The sequence below is a fragment of the Equus asinus genome, chromosome 13, assembly GCF_041296235.1.
Source record: "Equus asinus isolate D_3611 breed Donkey chromosome 13, EquAss-T2T_v2, whole genome shotgun sequence".
Taxonomy (NCBI): Eukaryota; Metazoa; Chordata; class Mammalia; order Perissodactyla; family Equidae; genus Equus; species Equus asinus.
This window is the reverse complement of record NC_091802.1, coordinates 55,152,830-55,172,099: the sequence shown is the minus strand read 5'-3', so window position 1 is coordinate 55,172,099 and position 19,270 is coordinate 55,152,830. Positions and strand designations below refer to the sequence as shown.

Below are 19,270 nucleotides of genomic sequence, written 5' to 3'. Positions count from 1 at the left end.
GAAAATGGTCTTGATGAAAAAAAGGAGACAATTTGTATGACAGGACCGCAACTTCAGGGGAAGAATACACATCCAGAAGAAATAAGGACGATCGTTATCAGAATGTCAGCAGTAGGTAATGGGATTGTGGTGATTTTAATTTTCTCAGGCCTCTGGATTTCATGAAAATTCTATAGTGAACATGTTACATTTAGATCAGGAAACAAAAATTAACAAAAAAAAAAACTAAAGAAATTCTTAAGTTGCCTGGGGGCGCACGGGTGTGCATTTTATTATCATTCTTTATCATTTACCTATAGGTTGTATATACCTTTTGTATAAAATTTTTAATACTCTATTTTTTTTCGGTTGTGGAACCTCCTGTTTAAATAAAATTCAGTTTGGAAGCTGCCTTCATCAAAGCAGGGGTTCTCTGGAGGCCGGCTCCCTCAGCTCTTCCCTCCAACATCTAGAGACGACACCTAAGGGGATTGGAGACCTCAGGGGAGAGTGGCCGGGTCTGGCGACCTCACTGAGTCTCCTTTCATCCTCCTGCAGGTGGGGACACACGCAGGCCCAGAGGTGGCTGAAGTGGAACTGGCATCTAGGCCTTCTGACATCCCGCTTGGCTTTCCCCCACTTCACTGCGTCTCTTCATTCAGGTTTCCTGCCTCTGTTTTTCTCCCTTGAACCCACCAAGGCTCTAAGTCTAAGGGGTAAAACTACGGTACTCTCCTCTTAATGCGATTTTCCATATTCACTCATTTTTCAGAATTTGCCCTTAAAGATTGATTTTTCTTGGGCAGACGGCAGGAAAAGCGGTGAGAAGGAGGTGATGGAGGGGTGTGGAGGGAGGGTTGGGGGCTGCCTGCAAGCCCGGCCTGGTGGCTTGGTTGCCTGGCAGCCCCACTAGCGGGTTCTTGGGTCAAGTGCCGTCTGGAGGGGTTTCCTGGCTGCTACTGGGTCAGATGGGAGCTGACTGCCAAAACTGCCAACAGGAGATTTCACTGATGCCCGACGTCCCTAAGGGGCCCAGAACCCTGCCAGGTTCTGCTGAGGGCTCTTGGCCCAGCTGACCAGTGAGCGGGAAATCGATCTGATTCTCAGGGGGCAGAGTCCTGAGGAGAGTTATTCTGGGATCTGGCTCTGCTGTATGAACTCCGGAACAGCTCAGACGGGAAGGGTGAAATGCAGCTCACGTGCCCTCACTCTCCCTCCCGTCGCTGATCGCTAACAAGTGACAGATGCTTGCCCGGGAAAAGCCCAGGCTCAGCCTTCACCCCTTCTTAACTCACTGTTCCAGGCACACTCCCAGTGGATCAGGGGGGACACACGTGGACTTCCCATGCTGGAAAATGCAATCACCCACCAGATGTAAGTGTCAGCCTTCCGTGATCCCCAGCTTGGGGCGAGGCTGCTGATCCCGATTTTCCTCGTCCGCAGAAAAGCCGCTGGGGCGTGGGCTGCGATCCCTGCACGCTGGCTCGGCAGGACTTGGAGTGCAGGTGACTCCATGCTCCTTCGAACGCACCGTCCACAGGGCGAGGTTTCTGTGGCTGGGTCACTGACTTCTGCTTCCCCTGCCGCCAGTAGTCCTGGCGTTTCAGTTCTCAAAACTGCACTTGAATCGAGAAAAATGATGGCCGGGACTTCTTCTCCTGACTTCCAGGATTGTGACCTAAGCCGAGACGCAACCAGGCTCAGGAATGGGGCTTCGGTCTCTGGGTCCACAGCCCTGGATTTTAGGATGTTAGGGAGTCTGTCCTGGGGCTCTTTTGCCCAGTTTCCCCAGCGGACAGCAGTTTAGAGCTGGCGGGCCAGCCTTTGCTGGGCGCCCCTGTGGTCTAGGGCTCCTGAGAGGGGACCATGGTTTCCAACATCCCGGTGACTCACGAACTCTGCACCTGGACTCCAGGTCCCTTGTGGCCGGCCCTTTGGAGGCTGACACCCGGCGGGGGAAGGAGGTGGTGAAAGAGACTCTGAGATTTGGGAGGGCGAGGTTTGTCCCTCTGACTGTCCTGCATTACAGTGAGTTTTCACTGGGATTGGAAGTCTAAACTTAGACAGGTTTAGAAAGAAGTTTCAGACGGTGTGGCCCTCCCAGGAGGACGCAGGGACGTGGGATGGTGACACATCTAGGGAAAGAAGGAGACTTATGACATGTTCACGTGGACTTGGCTGGGAAGAGAGAGAGAGGCCAAGAGGAGCTGGCAGACTGAGAGATGGCGGAAGGTTCCAGGATCTGAGGCTTCTGCGGGTCAAAGGTCAGAAGGAGCGAGACCGGAAGCTGCGGAGACCCGGGAAGACCGCCACGCCCTCCCACAAGAGGGCGTCTGCGTCACACCAGCTGTGAGGTCCTGGGCAAGTCATAAAGCTCTTTGTGCCTCAGTTTCCATATCTGAAAAATGAGGATAATAATAGTGTCTACTTTATTTGACTGGCCTGGGGATTTAAGGAGGTAATACCGGAAAGTGTTTAAAGCAATTTCTAGCACAAAGGAAACACAGCAATTGTGAGCAATTCTTATGTCTTTGGCCGTGACTGGTGGACTCCGGGCCTCAGCCCCAGTGGCAAATGTCGTGCTGCCCTGTTGTGCTGTTCTTTAATATTGTGCCTGGCTGGTGCTGGGTGCAGCGGATCCTGGGTGCCTGCTTCTTGCAGAACCTGGAGAGAACAGCGAGGACTGGACTTACTGGCTGACCCAGCAAATTGTGCGTATGTTTGTGTGTATTTTTTCCTTTTGGTATTTGTTTGTTCATTCACTCAACACAATTGTGTAGAGCATCTCTTATGGGCACAGGGTGTTGTTGAGTGAAGAAGCCCCATTCCTGCCTTCTGGAGGCTCACGGCCCAGTAGGGGCGGCCAGGCATTAATCAAATGTGCACAAAGAAATGTCCAATTACAGTGGAGGTGGGTGACATCTACCAGGGGCATTGGCGGGTCTGGGCCCCAGCGCCTCCTCACCCCCTCCATTGTCCCCACCTGGTCCTGGCCACCCTCACCTCATCCCTGGAAGTCTACAGTTGCCTCTTCAGGGTCTCCCAGCTTCCACCGCTTCCTCCGCCAGTCATTTTTCCTTACAGCCGCCAGTGTGATCCTTTTTAAAGTCCGAGCATGTCGTTCTCCGATGGCTCCCCACATCGTTCAGAGTAGAATCCAAACTCCCCACGAAGGCCTCTGGGTCCTTAAATGATGACTCTCCATTTCCTCTCTGATCTCATCTCCTTCCAATCCTGCCCTTCTCGCTCTCCCTAAGCCACACCTGCCTCTTTGCTCCTGCCTCAGGGCCTTTGCGCTTGCTGTGCCTTCTGCCTAGGACCCTTTACCCTCAGTTATCAGCATGGCTCCCTCACTGCTTTCAGGTGTCTGCTGGAATTTTGCCTTATCATAGAGACCTTCCTTGGTACATAACAGCATTTGCATCCCCTTGACACTCTCTACCCTTTTTGTTCACTCCTTTTCTTCAGGGCACTTATGACCACCTGGTATATTTCACTGTTTATTTAGGGTTACTGTCTCCCCTCTCCTGCCCACAGAGGATGGGAACTTAATTTGTTTTGTTTGTTGCTGTATCCCAGCACCTAGCACGGTGCCTGGCATGTAGTAGGTGTTCAATGAATGTTTGTTGAATGAATGAATGACTTTATTTGAGATCTGAAGGAAGGGTATGCGTTAACCAAGCAAAGGGAAGAAAGGAGGATTCTAGGCCCAGAAAACAGCTCATGAAAAGTCCTGCAGCTGAAGGCATGTCTTCTAGATGAGGAATTGAAACCCTCACTTGGGGAGTGACAGGGAGGTTGGTGTGGACCCAGGCCTGGGAAGTCAGCAGGGGCCAACTGAGGCCTGGTGGGGGAGTTTGGCCTTTATCCTAAGAGCTTTAGGAGCCTGCTGAATGTTTCATACAGAGGCATGACAAGATCAGATTTGTTTATCAAAAAGACCATTCTGGTGGAATAACTAACAGCAGATCTGGGCAGCCCGCCTAGGAGGCCTTTGCGAGACGATGGTAGCTCGGGCCAGGCTGGTGGAAATCGAGACAGGCAGATGGACACACCCAAAGGCAGCCTTGAAGGGGTTTCAGGCGGGACAGGATGCAGCGATGTGGAGGTGACAACTAGGAAACGATGGAAGAGGGTGAGACCCCTTTTTGGGGAGCTGTACTCAGGAGTTTGGCTTGTTGAGCTGGGTGCATCTTTGAGACGGTCCAAGCGCAGACATCAAGGGTGTGACTGGTGTAGACGTCCGAGGTTAGAAGGACGTTTAGGCTAGATTTTGTGAGATATCCAGGAACCTGCTCACAATTGAGGCCCCGGGGGCCCCTGGAGGGTCTTATATTTGGGTTGTTTAATCTATTTTGAGTTAATCTTTGTGAGTCATGTAAGATAGGTGACCGATTTCATTTTTCTGTGTGTGGCTTTCCAGTTTTCCCAGCACCGTTTGTTGAAAAGACTGTCCTGTCCCTGTTGAGAGCTCTTGGCTCCCCTGTCAACCATTGGTTGACTGTATATGTAGAGTTGAATTCTGGGCTCTCTATTCTGTTCCATTGGCCTATGTGTCTATTTTTATGCCAGTACCATACTGTTTTAAGCACTATAACTTTGTAGTATTGTTTGAAATGAAGAAGTATGGTTCCATACAAATTTTGGGTTTTTTCTTTTATTTCTGCAAAAAATGCCATTGGAGTTTTGGTAGAGATTACAGTGAATCTTTAGATGGCTTTGGGTAATATGGACAATATTATTTCTTCTGATCCATGAACAGGGGTTATATGTCCATTTGTTTGTGTCTTCTTCAATTTCTTTCATAAAAGTCTTGTAGTTTTCATTGCATCAATTTTTCGCTTCCTCGGTTAAATTTATTCTTAAGTATTTTATTGTTTTTGATGCTATTGTGAACCTGATGGTTTTCTTTATTTCTTTTTGAGATATTTCATTGTTAGTGTATAGAAAAAAACCTGTTTTCTGTGTTGATTTTATATCCTACAACTTTACTGAATTTGTTGATTAGTTCCAATAGTCTTTTGGTTGAGTCTTTAGGATTTTCTCTACGTAAGATTGTATTATCCACAAATAATGATGATTTTACTTCTTCCTTTCGGATTTGGATGCCTTTTATTTCTTTATCTTGCCTGAATGCTTTAGCTAGGACTTCCAGGATTATGTGGAATACGAGAGGTGAGAGCGGGCACCCTTGTCTTGTCCCTGATCTCAGAGGGAAAGCTTTCAGCCTTTTAGCATTGAGTATAATGTTAGCGGTGGGCTTCTCATATATGGCCTTTGTCATGTTGAGGTAAGTTCCTTTTATATGCAATTTGTTGAGACTTGTTATAATGAAAGGATGTTATATTTTGTCAAATGCTTTTTCAGCACCTATTAAGATAATCATATGATTATGATCGTTCATTCTATTCATGTGGTGCATCACGTTTATTCATTTGCATATGTTGAACCATCCTTGCATCCCAGGAATAAATCCTGCATGATCATGGTGTACAATCCTTTTAATGTGCTGTTGAATTTGATTTACTAACATTTTATTGAGAATTTTTGCATCTATATTCAGGGGTATTGGTTAATTTTTTTCTTTTCTTGTAGCGTCCTTATCTGGCTTTGATATCAGGATAATGCTGCCTCGTAAAATGAGTTGGGGAATGTCCCCTCCTCTTAAGTTTTTGGGAAGAGTTTGAGAAGGATTGGTATTAATTCTTCTTTTTCGTTTCATTCATTGAATTCTTCAGCTCCAGAATTTCTGTTGGGCTCTCTTTTTATGATTTCTATCTCCTTCTTAAGCTTTTCATTTTGTTCCTGTATGGTTTCCTGACTTCGTTCAGCGGTCTTTCTGTGTTTTTTTGAGTACTCCCAATAGCTGTTTTGAATTCCTTATCAGGTAGATGGCAGAATTCTGTGTCTTTGAGTTTGGTTACTGGAGGATTATTGTTTTCTGTTGGTGATGTCCTGTGTCCTTGATTCTTCGTATCCCTTGGAGTTTTGCGTTGCTGTTCTTGCATTTGAAGTAGCAGCCACCGCCTCTGACCTTTACTAGCTCCCTTCAGGTGGGAGATGTTTTCCCTTGGTTGTGCTCACATCTGGGACTTTCTCCGACCTTGTATGGATACACTTGTTTCACTTGCTCCCTCTGGTGGCAGGATTATTAGACTTGCATGTCTTCTCTCCATCTTATGACTCACTGGCTGTTGGAAACCTCTCTTGTTTTCCAAAAGGTGGCACTACAGCTCAAGTTTGTGGTTTCTTCTTTGCCCACAGAGCTGGACAGTTTTCTGAGAGCACTCCCTCCCTGTCTGCTAGAGGCTGCTCTTGCCACCACACTAGGGAGCACACACAAGAACCAGTTGCAGAGTGAGGGAGGTGTGGGGTTAGCACTTGGGGCATTTGGGGGGCTTGTGGCTCAGAAAGGGGATCTTCGGATGAGGTTTCCCCAGTGGCTCATGGGAAGACTTCCTGCTGGAGTCCTGAAGGTGTCCCGTTAATGCCTTCTGAGATATGTATAGATTGATCGATCTATCTATTTATCTATCTATCTATATTTTTTCCTTAAGGAAGATTGTCCTGAGCCAACGTCTGTGCCAATCTTCCTCTATTTTGTATGTGGGTCACTGCCACAGCATGACAGACGAGTGGTGTACGTCCTCACCTGGGATCTGAACCTGCGAACCTGAGCCACCAAAGCGAAACAGGCCAAACTTAACCGCTACACCACAGGCTGGCCCTTGACCTCTGGTACTCATACCTGCCTCTTTCCTGATCTCCTTCCTTCCCTCAGTCATGGAGGTCCTGCCTCAATACTCTGAGTCCTGCAGGACAGAAATGGGTTCCTAAGCAGCATCCCACACACTGGGGTCTCCCTTTCTCCCTCAGGACAGGCCAGCTAGTTCAACCCCCTGCTGTACTGCCCTGGGGGAGGGGCAAAACTGGTGAAGTTCCTCTTAACCTCTCCAATATGTTCAAACTTATATATATATATTTGCTATATTGGAGTGCTGGAATCTCTCCTTGGGAACTCTGGACTTTTACAAAGTCTCTCTTGTACATGGGTGTCTGCCCAAGTCGGCACTCACCACTCTTCCCCAACTGTGGCCAGAAGGGCTGGAGTCAGTTCACTGGCTCCACGGAGGTCTGTCTACCTTTTACCCAATGCATGGGTAGGAGAGACTCCTTCAAGGTCCATTGGGGCATGGTGCAGGGTCCCACAACTCCCATAGAGGCCCTTTCATTTGTGGATGGATGCCGACTTTTAGTTGCTAAAAGGGAGGATAAAATGGAGGGATGTCTTATGCCTCCAGGATGCTCTAGCCCATTCTTTTTAGCACTGAGTAATCTTCCTTTGCATGATGTACTACACTTTGTTGATCCATTCACCTGTTGAAGGACATGCTGGTTGCCTCCAAGTTTTGGCAATTGTGAATAAAGCTGCTATGGAAAACTTTTGTGTTCCAGGCTCTCTTTTAACACTCCAAGGAGACCCTACAGCCAGCCCCCGAGGCCTGTGGCACACTGATTTCCTCTTCATGGCACAGTGCCATTGGGGTTTCTAGGCTATGAGAACAGAAGGACACTTCCACACTACTGTTTTCTAGTACTTGCTGGCCAAACACTTGCTGTTTTCCTTCTTGGTTTCTTCCTTAAATAAAAAGACAGCAGAATAAACAATGACCAGGATTATGAATGGAAGCTACCGTGATGAGAGAGAGACATGAAAGCAGAAGTAAGAGAATGTAATCCTTGCTTTCTGTGGGGCAAGCCCAGACAGAGTCTAGAATGGCTGGGCTGTGTAGAGAAGAGAAATGAACTCTGTGGGCAGAACCATGAACCTGTTTGTGGCCACCTTCCTTCTCTCTCTTTCAGCTGCCTGGGGCAGAAGCATTGACAGGGAAGTAAGTGAAAATGATAAGTGTCGGGTGGAACAACTGAAACGGCAAAGACTTTCTGTTTATTTCATTTATTTACATTTATTCATTTATTTCATATTTCTGTTAATTCCTGCATGCCTAGTAGAAGAGCTGATAAAATCGTCTGCATTATTCCAGAGATTGTTAATTCCAACCGTCCTCACCTGCCTATAGCATTAAAAAAGTTTTCTTTTGGAATAATTTATGAGGTAGAGCGCCATGTGGTGCACCAGCTTGTGGTCGCCTACCGGCAGGACCCGTTGCAGGGGGCTGGAGTCTGCACAGCACTGTGGAGGACTCGGATACGCAGCTACTCAGGAGCCCTAAACTGCCCTCACCTCAGGCTGGGATGCGGCTGGAGATCATTGATAAGGACAGCGAGACCCGCAAACTGGACACTGGGCACCACTACACCCTCAGAAGGTGTGCCACACCCCCTAGCATCTACCTACCTGCCTATCCATGCCCTCAACATCCAATAAAGGCCCCTCGGCTGTGGCATGGAAAAAAAAATTTAGATGATATAGCATTTTGTAGTTTGCAAAGAACTTTCTATCCATCAACTTATCTAACTCATACAGATTGCCCCTGTGAGGGTAAAGCAAGGTAGGTACTTTTTGACCCCATTCTATAGATGAGAAAACTGAGGCGCAGAGGTCATTTGACCCGCTCAAGGTCATACAGCAAATGGATGGCAGAGCCGAGACTAGAATTCAGGGGCTTTGACTCCCAATCCAGTGCTCTCCCCAATTACCTGAGGTCAGGGGCAGTTGAGGGAAGTGAAGGGACCAGTGGAGGTAAGTGGGGTGGTGAGGACAGCACCTGGGGGAGGGGTCATGCACAGAGATGCGTGCTCAGGTGGTGGCTGGTTATGGACAAGGATGGGCGAGAGTCACTTGTCTTCAGGCTGGGCTTGGTGGGGGGTCTCAGTTGAGCAGATGTCCCCATGCTTCAGGGCAGAATTTGGCTTTGACGGTTGAGAACTCAGTTTTGTTCCTCATTTCCGCAAATATTTGCTCACTTAAGTCCCAGGTCCTGTGCTGGAGAAAAGGGGTAAGGTTTACTCTCACAACCAGAGAGCTTGTTGTTGGCGGTGATTGGAGTCTTTCGCCACGTCCGCATTCCTCAAGAGACTGATTTATAGCTGGGCTTCTAATCTATTGATTTGCAATGGGAAATGTTCCTGGCCTGGTAATTGGTTATTTTCACTTACCAGGTGGAAAGGTTTGTTTAGGAGACCAACTGATCAGCATGAACAGTGCTTGATGAAAGCAGAATTAGTCACCAGGAATGGGTGCTGTCAAAGGTCGCCTATGCCAAGCAGATCCAGTCTGCTGTGTTTTCCTATTGTGCTTATGCTTGTCTCAGTAATAGGCTGTCACTTTCTGCTGGAGAGACACTAACACATTGTTACTCTCAACTATTTTTTCTGGATTCTTTTCTGGTTGTTAGACACCCTCGTCCTGCCATCTCCAGCCTCATGACTCAGAGACAATGCCTGGGGGTGAGACCTATGTGGGTTCTAGAATCTGGTGGCCAGCATTCGAATCCCAACCTTGTCACTCATTATAACTCGTGCAGACACTTTCCCTCCGTTTCTTCTTCTGTAATTGGGGCTGAGGCAATTCCCAGGAAATTCCCTCTAGCACTCTTGGCCGCAGACACTCAGGGAGATGGGAATGAGGAGCACTCCAGCATGGAGAGTGATGGCGACTAGTCAGGAGTGTGTATTAATAGGGAAAGAACTGATAAAATACAGGATCTGGAAATGATGGAAAAGTCTGCACCAGTCAGGAGGAATGGCTTTCAGCTTCCTGGAAGGATCTCAGACCTTTGATTTTCAGCTGAAAAAGCAGCTGAATGAGATGCTGATCAACTCAAATTTATTGATCCCTTTTGTCATTAGTTTTATGAAGTGGGAGTTCATAGAACAGGACTTTATGGCAGTGAGATAAGAGTCGCTCCACCTTGCAGGTGAGGACGCAGGGGCCTGAGTTATTTATTTATTTATTTATTTTATTTATTGTGGTCTAAATAGTTTATAACATTGTGAAATTTCAGTTGTACATTAATATTTGTTAAACACCATATAAATGTGCCCCTGCACCCCTTGTGCCCACCCTCGCCCCTGCTTCCCCTGGTAACCACTAAATTGTTCTCTTTGTCAGTAAGTTTGTTTATATTCCACATATGAGTGAAATCATATGGTTTTTGTCTTTCTCTGTCTGGCTTATTTCACTTAACGTGATGACCTCAGGGTCCATCCATGTGGCTGCGAATGGGACGATCATGTCTTTTTATGGCTGAGTAGTATTCCACTGTATATATACAGCACATCTTCTTTATCCAATCATCAGTCGCTGGGCACCTGGGGTGTTTCCACATCTTGGCTGTTGTGAATAATGCTGCAATGAACATAGGGGTGCACAAGTCTCTTTGTATTGTTGATTTCAAGTTCTTTGGGTAAATACGCAGTAGTGGGATAGCTGGGTCGTATGGTAATTCTGTTTTTAATTTTTTGAGAAATCTCCATACTGTTTTCCAAAGTGACTGCACCAGTTTGCATTCCCACCGGCAGTGGACGAGGGTTCCCTTTTCTCCACAACCTCTCCACCGTTTCTTATTTTTTGTCTTGGTGATTATAGCCATTCTAACGGGTGTAAGATGATATCTAAGTGTACTTTTGATTTGCATCTCCCTGATGATTAGTGACGTTGAGCATCTTTTCGTGTACATATTGACCATCTGTATATCTTCTTTGGAAAATGTCTATTCATATTCTCTGCCCACTTTTTGATCGGGCTGTTTATTTTTTTGTAGTTCAGTTCTGTGAGCTCTTTATATATTTTTGAGATTAACCCCTTATTGGACATATGATTTGCAAATATTTTCTCTCAGTTGGTGGGTTGTTTTTTCATTTTGACCCTGGTTTCCTTTGCCTTCCAGAAGCTCTTTAGTCTGATGAAGTCCCACTTGATTATTTTTTCTTTTGTTTCCCTTGTTTGAGTGAACTTCTTATTTGTAAAGATAGTTTTAAGGCTGATGTCAAAGAATGTATTGCCTATATCTTCTTCCAGAAGTTTTATGGTTTCAGGTCTCACTTTCAAGTCTTTGGTCCATTTTGAGTCTATTTTTGTGTATGGAGAAAGATAATGGTCTACTTTCTTTCTTTTGCATGTGGCTGTCCAGTTTTCCAAGCACCATTTATTGAAGAGGCTTTCCTTTCTCCATTGTATGTGCTTGGCTCCTTTGTCGAAGATTAGCTGCCCGTAGATGTGTGGTTTTATTTCTGAGCTTTCAATCTACTCCATTGATCTGTGTGCCTGTTTTTGCACTAGTACCATGCTGTTTTGATTATTATAGCTTTGTAATATGTTTTGGAGTCAGGGGTTGCGATGCCACCAGCTTTGTTCTTGTTTCTCAGGATTGCTTGGCTATTTGGGGTCTTTTGTTGCCCCATATGAATTTTAAGATTCCTTGTTCTAGTTCTGTGAAGAACGTCACTGGGATTCTGATGGGGATTGCGTTGAATCTGTAGATTGCTTTAGGTAGTATGGACATTTTAACTACGTTTATTCTTCCAATTCACATGCATGAAGTCTACTTTGTGTGATCTAAGTATGGCAACTCCTGTTTTCTTTTGTTTGCCACTAGCTTGGAGTATTGTCTTCCATCCCTTCACTCTCAGCCTGTGTTTGTCTCTAGAGCTGCGATGTGTTTCCTGGAGGCAGCGTATTGTTGGGTCTTGTTCTTTAATCCATCCTGCCACTCTGTGTCTTTTGACTGGAGAATTCAATCCATTTACATTCAGAGTGATTATTGATACATGAGGGCCTAGTATTTCCATCTTATTGTACTTTTCCCAGTTCTTCTGCATTTCCTTTGTTTCTCATCCCTTGTATTTCGGACTATTAATTTGATTAGGTAGTTTTCTTTGTTGGTTTTCTTCATTTCCTGAGTTTTTTATTTCAGCCTTTCTAGTGGCTGGGAAATGATATCTCATTGTGGGTTTTTTTGGGGAGGAAGGTACATTTTAAATTTTTATTTAAACTTATGTTGTCTTATCTGTTAATACCTTATTTATGTTACTACCTTATCTGTGAAATAAATATATAAAGTTGTTAAAATTAGTGATGATGCTAAAGCTGTACTAGCTAGGAAGAAAGATAGGATGAGGGTGGGTCTGGATGTATGCATGACCAAATCTTTTTTCTGAAGATTATGATCTTTTGAACAGTAGTAATCTCTTAAGTACCTATGTGTCTGTTTCCTGTTTTTTTTCAAAAAATTGTGCTAAGACATGCATAACGTGAAATTTACCACTTTAATCATTTTAAAGATTTTATTTTTTCCTTTTTTCTCCCCAAGCCCCCCGGTACATAGTTGTATATTCTTCATTGTGGGTCCTTCTAGTTGTCGCATGTGGGACGCTGCCTCAGCGTGGTTTGATGAGCAGTGCCATGTCCGCGCCCAGGATTCGAACCAACGAAACACTGGGCCGCCTGCAGTGGAGCGCGCGAACTCAACCACTCAGCCACGGGGCCAGCCCCTCACTTTAATCATTTTAGATGTACCATTCAGTGGCCTTAAGTATATTCACATTTTTGTGCAACCACCAACGCCACTCTCATTGTGGCTTTAAACTGCATTTCTCGTACAACTAATGGTGCTGAACACCTTTTCAGATGCTTGTTAGCTATTCATCTATCTTCCCTAATGAAATGTCTGTTCAAATCTTTGGCCTGCTTTAAAACATTGAGTTGTTTGCCCTTTTTTATCAGCGATTTATAAGAGTTGTTTATATGTTCTAGATGTCCAAAGTCTGTAGTCCATGGCGAGACACAGATTGCCATTAGATTTATGTGGACAGTGGCCTCTTTAACTTGCAACCTCCTCTGACCACAGAAAGCCCTGAGTTGCTTTTGTAGCTGCATCTCACCATTTGTTTACATCCTTCGATTTTCTGGGATAACCTCCCGTCCCACTGCACATATGCTCACATTGAAACTACTGCGGAATCTAGGAATTGAAACTGCAGGCCAGATTTAGAAGGAATTGTGCAGTGTGGGGGCAGTTCCTAAGAGTTACCGCCATGTGGTTTTGAGTGACTCCTGCATCAGAAGCTTGTTTTTTGTCATTCTCTTGCTGACTAGGGGACCGTGCACGTGAATCCAAGTGGGAATGTGTGGAAGTTCTTTGTGTTTGACTGTGAGCATCCGTATGTGTTCTCCTTGGAGGTTCACCCACCAGAAAACTGGGATCAGCAGGAAGAACTTGCACACGCGCCTGGAGGAATCCAGAACCACTGTTACTCTTGGAGTCGCATCTCTGATGTCTTCGGCGATTTCCAAGAAGGAGGCGAGTGCACTGGGGCCTTGTTGACAGCACCCTGAATTCAGAGTAGTTTCTCCGAGAAAGGTTGGGGAGGGAAGTGTCTGTTCTTTTATCTTTGTGGGTCTCATTCGGCCAACATCGGTTGAGAATCAACTGGTTAAAACATGGGGCTTGGGAGCGGAGGGATGTGAGTTTGAACTCTGACTCTGCTGCTCGCTGCTTTTTTGATCTCAGGTAAATCACTTAACCTCTCTAAGATTCAGTTTCCTCATCTTAAAAATGGGGATAATTGTTCCTTCTTCATAGGGGTGTTGTCAGAATGAAATGAGATAATAGATATAGTGGAAATCTTTCAATAAATATGGGTTATTATAATTATTAATAAAAATTTGCTAAGCATCCTTTTTTGTTTTAAGATTGGCACCTGAGCTAACATCTGTTGCTGGTCTTCCTCTTTTTTCTTTTCTTCTTTCTCTCCCCAAAGTCCCCCAGTACACAGCTGTACATTCTAGTTGTAGGTCCTTCTGGCTCTGCTATGTGGGACGCTGCCCCAGCATGGCTCTGTGAACAGTTCCAGGTCTGCGCCCAGGATCTGAACCGGCAAAATACTGGGCCACCAAAGGGGAGTGCGTGAACTTAACCACTCAGCAACAGGGTCGGCCCCTAAGCACACTTATCTTAAAGCATCCAGCAGTCCCAGAGCCTCCTATCCTTTTGTTCTCTGGTATACTTTGGGGATCAAGGCACAAAGTCAGGCAGATGTTGGCTCAAATGCCCCCTCTGTCACTATGGACTGTTGTGAACTTGGACACGTCATACAACTTCCCTGAGCCTCAGTTTCTCCGTGAGTGTGAGGGGTATAGCATCTCCCCACAGAGAGTTGCTGCCACGTCTCTCATATAACAAGCTCTCGACGAGTGTTGGTTCTCTTTCTGTTCATAGAGCATCTTCTCTCCTGTTTTCATTTGTGCATGTGTGTGGGTGAGAATGTTGGTGCCAGAATGTGGCGTTGCTGGGTCAGAGAGGGCTGAGAAGATACGTGGGCATTTCTTTTTCAGACAACTCCTCAGTGAGAGTTCCTGGCTGGGAGGGCGGCTGGCAGTGCGATGCCAGTAAGGGCCGGGCTGGCAGCGTGTGTGAAATTCTGGTGCTAGGGAGCTGCCGGGATTTGTGCTCCTACATCATTAAGACCAAAGGAGCTGAAGAAGAAAAGAGAGATGGTCTTCATTAAAGATGATCACAGTCATCACACCTCACTGTCACCACGGACAATCTGCAGGAGGATGATGCTGACATACACTGGTGTGCCGTAGAAAAATGCTTGAGGGAACTGGGGGGCCCAGTGGAAATCATGGTGGCTTCAGGTAAGAGGCCTCCCCAGGTGTGTGTGTTTAGGTGTTTGCATGTGTGTCTGTGTCTCTTTCTAAGAGTATGTTGTGTCTATGTATGTGTTGTGTGTGTATCTATGTTTATGTGTGTTGTATCCAGATGTGTTTTCTGTATATATATTGTGTGCATGTCTGTGTTTGTTTTGTATCTCTTGTATATGTGTGTATTGTGTCCATATGTGTTTTGTGTCTGTGTTTTTTGTACACAATGAACACATGTATGTTGTGTCTGTATGTGTTTTGAGTCAATGCATTGGTTGTGTGTGTGCCTGCTGGGTAAGTGTGTTGTGTTTGCATGTCTGTGTGCATAAGTGCATTGGGTTTGTGTGTGTGCCCGCTGGGTGTGCATGTGTTGTGTGTCACACATATGTATACATGCAATGTCATCTGTGTGTTGAGCCTCACTGCTGACACAGGGCCTGGGGTGAATCTTGGCGCAAGGGGCAAGGTGGGCTGCAGAGAGGTGGCTGGAGGCTGGGGACGTGGCCTCGGGTGGGCTGAGGGCTGGGCTTGCAGCAGCTCGGATGATGGTGGCATTTCCTCTTCTCAGCAGACACGTGTGCAGGGCATTTTGTGCCCTGGGATGGCGTGTTCTAGGATCACTGGGAAGAACGTGGAGATGCTTCTCTTTCAGTGAAGATCCTGGGCCTTGTCGTGGGTTTCCAAAGGACCCTGTTCCCTGTAGGACCAAGAACCAAATCCTAGACCTCATCGAATCTCTCCTGATTTTGTCTCTCTCTTGCATAACGTTGGGGGAGATGATTTCCAGCAAGCATGCCTGGAAAGGAGATCTATCGGCATTGCTTGTGTGGCTCATTTTCTTGACAAACTTGGGTTCCTGTAGTGTGTGGTGACCACGTGTCTTATGGTGACCATCCTGAGTGTTGACCACTTCCAGTTGCATAAGAAGGTGGGAGAGGAGCAGCAAGGAGGAGGAGTGTGGTGTGAAGGCTGATCCTGGCGGGTTTGAGCTCAAACCCCAGCTCTTCCTTCATGAGCTGTGAGACCCTGAGAGAACCACTCCTCAGAACCTGTTTTTGCATCTGTTCGTGGGGTTGCTCATGACACCCAATTCATAGGGTTGAAGGGATTAAACTGGAATGACCATCAAAAGCACTTTGAGTGGTGCCTGACAATAGTAAGTACCTAAGAGCAACTTTTCATAAACGTACATCTTAATTTAAGGTGTCCCTGTGCTGCATATGGTGCAATCTGTGATGGCTCTCCGCTTCCTTTGCTGGCCAGTGAGCCTGCCCCCTTGAAGCTGCAGTGGGATGCTCTAAGCCAGCTGACTCCTGTTCTATGTAGAACGGGAGGGAGAAGTGTGGGGTGATGCAGGGAGGTCAGGAGAGAAGACACTTATTTGATCTGGTTTATTTGCTTGGAAATAACAACAGTGCCAATCCTGACCTCGCCTGACCCAGGCATCTTGTCTCGGAGTGAACTGTTCAAAGGTGACATTCACATTTGGTAAGGAGACATGGAGTTGGTGTCTCTGATAGCTCTGAGCCTTTCCCTGGGAAAACTTACAGGCATAAACCTTTGCCTTGGGTTCTCTTGGTATTTGGCCAGCTCCAGTTAGCGAGGGCTCTGGGGTTCATTCTGAAACCAGACTATGGGAATGTGCAAACCGCATCTCAGCGTTGCAGTGTTCCTCTTCTGCTAGGTTCCTCTGGAGACAAGTCAAGCTGTGGGGGTGGAGGCAGAGGCAGTGCCCATGTTCCAATTTGTCCAGTGATGGATTGATGGAGGCAAAGGCGGAGGAAGGACAGGTGGCAGCACTGTCTAGTACAAGCGTCCTCAACGTGGGGCAGGGCAGAGATTTGCATCACTGCGGCTGGAACAACCTGGGTATCAGGGATGGGGGTGAGGGGCTTATCTGGACCCAAACAAAATGGCCTCTGTGTCCCTGACTGGAGGATGTCCCAAGTGTGGAACAGGGCTGTGGGGCTTGAGGAGCTGAAGCCCAGTGGTGAGAAGGAAGAAAACAGGAGAGAACCTCCATTCTGATGTTCATCTTCCCCCTGGTACCAGGGGCTCTGACAATGCAGACCTCCCGTGATGTCCTCCTGGTAGACCCAAAGGCCTACTGTCCCATCTGCCTGGCTTGGCCTCCCCTGCTTTTGACATTGTTGACTGCTCCCTTTGGGAAACGTTTCTGTGTATCATTTCCCCTGGTTCTTCTGTTTCTCTGAACTTAATTTTTTGATTTTCTCCATTAGTTCCTCTTCCTTGGCCAACTGCTTAAATGCCAGGGTCCTCAACACCCGTGCCTTCTTCCTGGTCTGCAGCAGAGATTCTCTCAGGTATGCTGGTCGTGCTGACACACGCTTCACTTGGAGAACATGGTCTTCCAACCCTGTCTCATCCATTCTACTGGTCTCACTGAGGCCCTCTGTCAGACTCTCCAATCAGAGTACCTACCTTCCACCTCTCTTGGACATCGACCTGGAGATGCCCCCACCACTGCTCCTGAAGCCCTTCCAACTCCCCATGCCTCAGACCAAATTTCTCCTTTCCCTCCCAGCCTGCTCCGCCTGGGTTCCCTGACTCATTTCCTGGTGTCCTCAGCCCTACTTTTAGCACAGCTTGAAATCCTAGATTTGTTTTTGGCTCCTTATCCTTCACCTGCAATGGGTCAAAAAAATCTTGTCAATTCTACCTTTATTTAATAGCTCTCAAATTTTTCTTGTTTGGTTTATTCTCATAGCCACTCTCATGATTCAGATTTTTATTACTAGACTCTCCTCTTTCCAGTCCATTCCACATACCCCTGCAGGAGAGGTCTCTTTCTAAAGCTGATGAAGTCACTCCTTTACTAAAAAAAGCTTCAGAGGGTGCTTGTCACTTTCAGGGTAAAGTTCTAGGCCCTCCATGGTCCATTCCTCTGCTCACCTCTGTAGCTTTATCACTCCTACTCCCATGACACCTCGTGCTTCAGCCACTGCGGACTGATCCAGCTCTCAGCTACTCTTTCCTATTTCTTCTGAGTGGTCACTCTGGCTCTTCTGGCTGTAACAATCTTTCCATCTCCTAAGCCCTCGTTCCAGCACCACCTCCTCTGCGAAGCATCCCCTGACCTGTCCAGTCACAGCGGTCATGCCCATCCTCTGGGTTTTCATTGCTCTTAGCACATTGTTTTATGGTTGGTTGCCCACTGGATTGCAAGTCCTACTGGGGCTGGGGACTGCCCTGTTCATCTTTGTATTTCACACCCTTGGTACTGGGCCTGCCCCAGAGTAGATACTCTGTAAATGTCGGTTGAATTTTTGTTGCTGAATGAGGCGCACTGCAAGGATATGTACTTCTGTAGGCGTTTCTTTGTTGCCTCTTTGCTACACAAATCAAACTTCAGTCTCTTGGTAATTTGTTAGCAAGCAAGTGGGATATAGCAATACACGTTAAAACTGGTCTGCTTTTGACAAACTTCACTCCTTTGACATTAAAGTGAGTTGTCCAATGAATTATGGTATCAAAAGAAAAGAAAATATCCTGGGCCCAAATGAAGAACTGAGAAGAGACTTTCGTTGGGGAATTTACTGCGAATGACTCAAAATAGATTTCAGACGGAAAAGCGCCTTTAAAACAAATTTCCAGGAAAGATCAAAATCTTGAAATTAATGATTTTTGAGAAGCCATTCTATCCTGGAGCCTGTCTGTGCTGACCAAAGGATTCACAGGGTTACTGTGTGGAGAAAATTTGACAACAGATGAGCAGTGCTCTGAGAGTCAAAGGTGTGATTCTAATGGACATTGCTTGATGAGCAGGGTAGAGCGTTTCTCCTGGGGCCTGGTGTAGCCCCAGCTGCTCTGTGGCCTTCAAATGGCAGACAGAAGGTAGAAAAGCATTTTGAAATAGATGTTACTCTGGCTTGAATGTCTACTTTTAGCGTCTTTCTCCCCTGGTAGGCCACCTCCACTGCTCTACATGAGCCAGTCACTAAAATGGGTGTGACTTAGGAGTGGACACTGAGGAAGAAATGGGGGACCAGAAGAGACACTCACCACCTGCCCTGATGTCCCTCCCATAGGTCCTTGCTCATCAGCCTCCCCTCCCTGCTCCTGCTCCTGCTGAAGGTGGCCCCGCTCCTGGGCCTGCTCTGTGCTGTGATCTGGGTGAACCTCAGAAAGGTGGCTGAGGGGAGGTGAGCCAAAGACCTCCATTTTCTTCTGCATCAGCTTCTCAGGCCAGTTTTTTAGAGGAGCCAAACCTTTGACCCTCAGCACTGAGCCCTTCCCCGATGGGCTTGAGAGGATAATGAGAGGCAATGACCTGTCTATACCTGTGGCCTGTGATGAGTGCCCAAGACCAAACTACAGCTGGATTGTGCTAGAGGCAGTGGTTCCGTGGCCACTCCACAAATGCACAGTGATGTGGCAGGACTCTGGTGTAAGACTGTAGACCAACCAACGATTGGTCTACTTGACCAAACCAATGCAGATCCCGAACTAGAGAAGATTTCCACTTGCCTTCCTGGGGTTCAGGATCTGGAAGCATTTCCTAAGCCAGAAGCTGTCTGGGGCAGTGGTCTCACCTAGCCACCTGCCTTTATTATTATTTGTGTGTCTATCAGTTAGTCTCCCTTCTTTGTATCTTTCCTACCTCTGGGCCTTGCTCAAAGGGTGTTTGTAAATGTTTTTAGAACAAACTCACGAGAGCAC

General features: G+C 46.6%; 1 long non-coding RNA gene across 1 annotated transcript in view; it reads left to right on the top strand.

Annotated features, from left to right (window-relative positions):
• Positions 1-19,270, top strand: part of LOC106830262 (uncharacterized) — a 37,893-nt gene that overhangs the window by 13,691 nt on the left and 4,932 nt on the right. Inside the window, exon 3 of the long non-coding RNA XR_011493934.1 lies at positions 13,124-14,584. This is a non-coding gene — a long non-coding RNA (uncharacterized lncRNA). The remainder of the gene's footprint in view (positions 1-13,123; positions 14,585-19,270) is intronic.